We start from the raw sequence: 7,035 nt of genomic DNA on the forward strand, positions 1-7,035 counted from the left end.
TTTCTTTCAGTATAATAACTTGGACTTGCATGTACTTTGTAGGGGTAACCAACAAGCGACAAATATTCAGTCTTGAGGGCGCAAGTACTGAAGCTATGATCCAGCTGTTGAGAATAACTGATAATCATGGTGTCTTATGTGTAACTATTTTCTTCAGAAATCACCAAGTACTTGTGAGTGCTTACCTTTTACATACTATGTTGTTCTTGGATCATGAATGACTCTGTTCTATTGTCGTCTAGTTCTTCTCTAATAAGTACATACTATCTTGTTCTTGCCTGTGCATTCATCCGAAGCTAGTTTTGCTTATGTGTGTACTGTTTTGATTGCCATGTCAGACTGCAAAGGTTTTCGTGTCACCGACAACTCTGCTTCACTAGTAGATTGGGGAAGGCGGCCGCTGCCCTCGTCTCCGCATTGCCACGTCCTACTCCTCTGCTCCACAACGTACATGGCTAAAGTAAGGTAAGACTCCAGTGTGTATTCAGCTATTGTGCACTTCTCGGCTGACTAAACAGTGGTGGAATTTAGTCAGGGTTGCACGTGCAGGTACAACTCGTCGACGTCAAGGAGAATGATGCCTTAGACCAGTCTGAGAAGCCATCGCCGTCCTCGGGTGCTGCCGCCAACGGATACGGGCGCTTGGTGGTAGGAAGACTCTTCTCCTCCCCTCACTTCTCCCACTTTGGGTTCATGGCCTTAGTGCCAGCCATGGACATTGACTTGATATTGTTCTGTGCTTGTGGTTATCTGCCAATAACTTTCCTTTTTGCTTGCATATGTTGGCATGGTTTATTGCAATCATTAATATTCTGTTAAGGCTTACAAATATCTAATGTTGTTGTAGCTCATATTCTTGTCCTGGCTATCAGTGTGTTTCATAGGTAGGCTTTAGGTTGCTGTGATGCTAAATATGCTTAACTAGTCAATCAGAATCACAATACGCCAAAGATGGTCAAATGGCTCATTCCATATGGTCATTGATGTTGGATGCTCCCCATTTTCTATTGTAGCTTAGATTTTATCATGTGTTTACTTTTGCATAGTTGTAGATCATGAATGACTGTTTTATTGTGGTCTAGTTCTTCTCTAATAAGAACATATATTGTTCTTGCTTGTGCATTTATCCAAACCTAGTTTTGCTTACGTGTGTACTATTTTGATTGCCCTGACAGACTGAAGAGGTTGTTAGAGTTTTTCATGTCATCGACAACTCTGCGTCACTAGTAGATTGGGGTGTTCGGCTGCCACCCTTGTCTCCGCCGTGGCCATCCTCCTCTTCATCTGTTCCACAACGTCCATGGCTTAAACAAGGTAAGACTCTAGTGTGTATTTAGCTATGGTGCACTTCTCGTCTGACTAAACAGTGGTGGAATTCAACCAAGGTTGCACGTGCAGGTACAACTCATGGACGCCAAGGAGAATGATGCCTTAGACTAGTCTGAGAAGCCATCGCTGCCCTTGGATGTTCCTGCCGACAAAGACGGGCACATGGTGGTAAGAATGCTCTTCTCCCGCAATTCTCCAACTTTGGGTTCATGGCCTTTGTACCAGACATGAAACCAATGGCTTGATATTGTGATGTGCTTCTGGTCACCTGCATGTTCATGTTCATCTGATTCCATTTGGTTGTCAGTTTAAGTGGACATGATTGATTGTGTTCTTTACCTTATAACTTAGCTTCATTCATGTTCCTCAACTCTACCAGCAAAGGCTCCTACAAAAGACTTAATGGTTCAAAACGTAAATACTGGGCACTTGAATCGTGTAAAAATCCTAAAGCCATAAGTTGTTATAGCAGATAAACCAATTCTCTGTGACACTGCAAATTGTGGTTTCATCTACGAGTTCCAAATAATGCACAACTTTTAAAAAAAGTGGTAAGTTTGTTAATGCCCAGCCGTTGGTACCATTAATGGCCGAGCCTTTTTTTATTATGCCTGTGTCGGAATCTGAAATATATCATTCTTTTCTTTTATCCAGTAGGAATGCTAATTGACAAAGATAGAAGGTGTTCTATTGTTCTAGCTCCCTACCCTTTCTTCAGTACTAGTCTCTATGTTGTTGCTCGTGTTGGGATGATCGTGGAGTGTTTTTTCTCGTGAAGCATGGAAATAAAAATAACCACCATTTATGAGACTGAATCAAAACTAACAACGGAAACTACGAGAAATGATTATTCGGAGCTACTCTGTTTTGAACCGTGGCTTACCGTTTGCTCTTCTTTTGTTCATTATATATATGTATGTAAATTCAAGGTTGAACTAAAAGATGCATTGTTTTTTGGCCTTCAGACACAAGATTGGGCTACTCAGCCAACGGTAAGTGGCGGTGTACTTCATCACAGCCTTCCGTTTTCGAAAACATCAGTCAATCCTTCGTTAAGTGAGCATAATGGACATGTTAGTGTTGCTGCCTTTAAAAACACAGCAATGGTTCTTTTGCTTGCTTATTTTTCTTTAGCTAGTCACGTTCCAAATGTTATCTAATAGTTATGATCTTCTGTGCAGCAATGACCCAACCATGCCCATAATGGCCATACAGTACAACAAGGCATCCTCGTTGGTCTATGTTGCAAATGGGTAAGTAAGCTCTTTCAATCTTTCTAGTATCGAGTGACTGCGACCGCCAACTTTAACCTTACCATCTTTAGGCTGCAGCACTTTCCATGCTTTCAAGCCGAAGGACTTCACTCCGAGGGCATACTCTACAAGCAATACAAATTCAGAGAGACACGATGAAATCAAGTCAAAATCAACCGATTGTCTTAGACCCTTTTGCACATGGTAATTATCTTGCAGATATGCGGGGTGTGATGTTTTTTTGTCTGCCTAGCTTGCTGGATGTCTTACTGGATACTGTAGCTAATTCTTTTTCGTATCATCAGGACATTTGAGAGCACTCTACTCTTTAGTCTGTTGGAACAAAGTTATGATGTTTCCGTTTCACACAAGAAATCAATTGCAAGAAGATCATGACAGCAGCTTGTCATGTAAGGTATAATTTGTGTCCTCTTTATTATGTCAGAATTACTTTGATCTTGATTAGTTGACTAGGTGATACTCTTGGAAGTTAATCATCGAGTGTTCCTTAATTTTTGTTTGTAGTTTATTGACGTCGACACTCCATTTGAGATTCCATACATCTTATCATAGATTTGGAATGAATCTGATCGCGATTATCTGGGTTTAGAACATGGACACAAAAATATCGAGATTCATGTGTGAGTTATGTCGACATTTTGATAAAGAAGGCTTTAGTTTTGTAGGTTAGAGAAATGTCATAGTGTTGCCTTGTTTTTGTTTGAAATTCCTAGTTAGGGATCTTCTTGATCCTTGATAGCAATAGTTGGTGATCATTCTGTGTTCTCTTTTGAGATGTTTGTCCACCTGTACGCCTTCATTTCCTAGGGCTTAGTTTGTGTGGACCAAGCCTCCAACTATTCTCTTGTCAATCTTTGTAGTGTTGAGTGAGCAGATTGCACTTTGTAGTAGGTTGCAAGCGGTAAATTGTTTTTAACCCTGAATGTGTTCTTCATGTAGGCGTTTCAAGCCAAAGGAAGGATTCACTCCAAGATCATGTTGTGCAAGCAGCACAAATTCAGAGAGCCTCAAGGAAATCAAGGCAAAAATGTACTGGCCATACAAACCTCTGTTCCTCTCTCACGTGGGTAAACCCCTCCAGTCCTCTCCGCTCTACTTTATCTCATGCACTTGTGTGCCTATGGCCATTGCGCCATGACAAGCTTAGTGTTTTGGTATCTCATGGTGGGTTGTGATGCCAACGTTTGTGCCTCTCGGGCTTCTGGTATAATAATTTGTGCCATCGTTTTACAGCAGTGATATCATAGTTCGATCCCTAGGTCTCTTATGCGTGCAGATCCGTAAGAGTATACCATGATTCTGTGCTGGACACCCTATATGAACCTTAGGTTTAACCCTAGCGATTTCTTGTTTTGTAAGTTCTCACATTAGCAACGAACTTGCTGATGTACATGGATAAATCTCTCTTGTAGCACTGATCTGGTGCCTTCAAAAGATGCATTTTCTTCCCCTATGAGCTTGCTGGGTGGATTATTATTTCCAAGTGCCACTGATAGTCGGATTCAAAATATGAAAACTGAGCCATCCAACTAATCGAAATGGCGCCTTTCCCTATTATGGAGCAAACTATATGATGTAGTTTGTGTTTCTAGTTGCCTTGATGGGCGAAATGTGAACGCAATGTTTTTCTTGTTTTTATACCATTATAAAGTAGTGATCTAATGAGATATATTTTATTAAATGATCCTTTAACTTTGGAAAGTACTGATGCGTTAGCATATAAGTAACACGGATTGATGATTTGGCTGCGTGTTTCCTGCCTCATCGTCTTGCTGGATGATCTAGTGAGCAAGACTTGTTCTTTTTGTTGCAGGTAATTGCATAGTTGATTGTGCGTCACAGCATCAACCCTTGCACCTTCTATTGCTGACATATACTTGTGAGTGCAAGACTTGTCAATGAGCACCTGGCAGCTGTTCTCTCCCTGGCAGTGAGTTCAGTCTGCTGCAACCACCTCTCCTTCGACGGTGGATCAGGTAACTGCTTGGTCTCCTCCCCAGACACCATGCTGTGTAGGTGTTGGCTTGTGGGGTGTCATGTGGATATACATGATTACATGAAATAAAGTCAGTCTTCTCTTAAGTTAAAACCATGCAATAATCTCTGTTTTGTTCAAGATCAATGTGTTGATAGTTTTAGGCTTTAAGTACACGTATGTGCAGTGCAGGTGCTAGTGTTCTACTCCCTCCGTTCCTAAATATAAGACCTTTTAGAGATTCCAATAGTGACTACACAAGAAGCAAAATGAGTGAATCTACACTCATGTTGAAATCCCTAAAAGGGCTTATATTTAGAAACGGAGGGAGTAGCTGTTATGTGTGGCAACCGCGACAGTGGTGGCCACCTCTTCCTCGGTCCAGGCGAGTCCTGTGTTTGTGTGTTCGTCTTCTGGCTGCCACAATATTGATTGTGATTATCTTGTCATTGGCATTGATTCCTGTGCTGGTTAATTAGACCGTTGGCCACCAGAATGAATTTTCTTTTCCAGTATCTTGTTGCTCCACTTTTCTTTGTTTTTTTTGTTAGTTTTGGTACTGGATACCTGGTTATGTTTAAGACTAGTTTCTTAGCTGAAATATGATTCTAGGGAGCACTTGTCATTTGGGGATTATGGACTAGCAGGAATGAACCATAAAGCGTCATAGTGAACCATGTTCTGTGTCATGTTTCTACTGCAGCAACGAAGGATTCTATTGAGCCCTCAGCCGAGACAGAACAAGTTTTTGAGGCGCTCACTACCAATCGTCGAAGACATGTCAAAGCCCTTGCGTTGGTCGGTTTCTCTAAGCACTGGAGCTGGGCGTTTTGCCCCTTTTTTGGGTAGTGTAATGTGGTGGGAGTTATTTTAACCTGTTAGTGAGGGAATCATCTTCTGGTAAAGATGATCATATATGTACAAACCTGTAGTGTTTGGTTTGGTTGTAGATGATACTTATTTGTATATGGATTAGGTGCCTTTGATTTGATTCAACACGGGCTAGTGATGATTTATATGTACCAAATCTCTTTCATTTTGATGGATTTGCGACGGCGCCTGAGATTGATTTTCCTGCTGGCATGGCACAGTAGAATGTTCATCAGCATGCAAAGATTGCGGAAATTCAAATGCTCACATATATGTATGTATGTATGTATGCATGTATGTATGTATGCGCTTCTTCCTGTGCCTTTTAGCTTGGTTTCTTTGGTTTGTTGTCGAGTCGATTTATTTTCATTTGAGGGTTTCGAGCCGCGCCTGGTCTCGGTCCTGAATCTTGTTATGTTTAGTGTTTGTGAGCTGGTTGGTCATCGTACCTATGGTGGATGTTGATCGTTGGTTCGTGGTTATTATCTTTCCGGTTTCAGTATGTAGTCAGACCATATGATTTATCTATATGAAATTGGTTGCTCCAAAATAAAAATAAAAATAAAAAGGTGTGTGCTCCTGTGTGAAAGTAAAATCACCCAAGCACCTTCTTGTGGCCTTGTGCTCCTGGAGCCAGTTTTCTTTCTATGTTTGCTCTATAACGTGTATACTAGGCTGGGTTGTTTCCATCATCTAGGAGACTAGGACACCACTCACAGGTTTCTGATTTTGAGCACACCCTTGAATCTGTGAGTAGTACCCTCGTCAAAAAAAATAATATTCTGAGTGTAGTCATATAGAAGTATATTGTTAAACATAATTAACACCAGCGGTTCATCGGGGAAATCCCCGATTACCATCATGTATATCTAGCAACCTTCTCTCATACGTGTCTTTCTATTTAGTGCAAGGTTGATCGATTTTTTCAGTATCTTAGTAACAGATCTGATGCGATTCACAATAGTAATTAGGAAATAAATTATAGTTAGTGTAAAAATCCCACGTATGGAACTATCTATAGTTATTTGAGGAAACTTAACAAATATTGTCAAATATAAATAGGGAAACTCAACAAATCGTGATCAACTCCCCATGCAAAAGGCATCCATCGTGTGGCAAGGATTTAGTCGGATGTATACCCGAGACTCAATCACCTTGAATTATGGTTTGGTTGCAGAGACTCCTTTAATTTCATCTCGAAATCGAGGCGATCCTTTGAGTCTCTCCTAAATCAACGCTTTCGCCATTTAATCCCATTGCTCGCGACACCTCCTCCTCCATTACTCATTCGTGCTATCCAATTTAATTTGTTTTTTACCATTCTGCAACATGAGTATATACATAGAACTTTCGCATACAAGCGCTCATTTTCTCTAACCCTTATTCCTTTTTCTAATGTACCATACCTATGTATTTAGTGCATGGCTGATCCATTTTTTCAGTAGCTTAGCAACAAATATGTGGTGACTCAAAGGAAATTAACTCATAATTAGTGTACAAATCCCACGTATGAAACTACCTTGCAAGCACTTACTAGGAAACGTAACAAACACGGTAAAAAAGGAACTTACCAAATCGTAGAGAGAG

The 7,035-nt window shown here is 40.7% G+C and overlaps 2 long non-coding RNA genes across 2 annotated transcripts; both read left to right on the forward strand.

Annotated features, from left to right (window-relative positions):
• Positions 1-44: 44 nt before the first annotated feature.
• On the forward strand, positions 45-1,286 carry LOC119366974. Its single transcript, XR_005176161.1, has 4 exons — positions 45-173; positions 339-465; positions 532-648; positions 1,176-1,286. It is a non-coding gene; the product is annotated as an uncharacterized LOC119366974 (long non-coding RNA).
• A 1,011-nt stretch (positions 1,287-2,297) lies between these two features.
• Positions 2,298-5,574, forward strand: LOC119366975. The gene is made up of 7 exons (XR_005176162.1): positions 2,298-2,402; positions 2,511-2,582; positions 2,654-2,786; positions 2,888-2,997; positions 3,543-3,670; positions 4,417-4,579; positions 5,282-5,574. It is a non-coding gene; the product is annotated as an uncharacterized LOC119366975 (long non-coding RNA).
• Positions 5,575-7,035: the final 1,461 nt, after the last annotated feature.

The sequence above is a fragment of the Triticum dicoccoides genome, chromosome 2B (genome assembly GCF_002162155.2).
Source record: "Triticum dicoccoides isolate Atlit2015 ecotype Zavitan chromosome 2B, WEW_v2.0, whole genome shotgun sequence".
Taxonomy (NCBI): Eukaryota; Viridiplantae; Streptophyta; class Magnoliopsida; order Poales; family Poaceae; genus Triticum; species Triticum dicoccoides.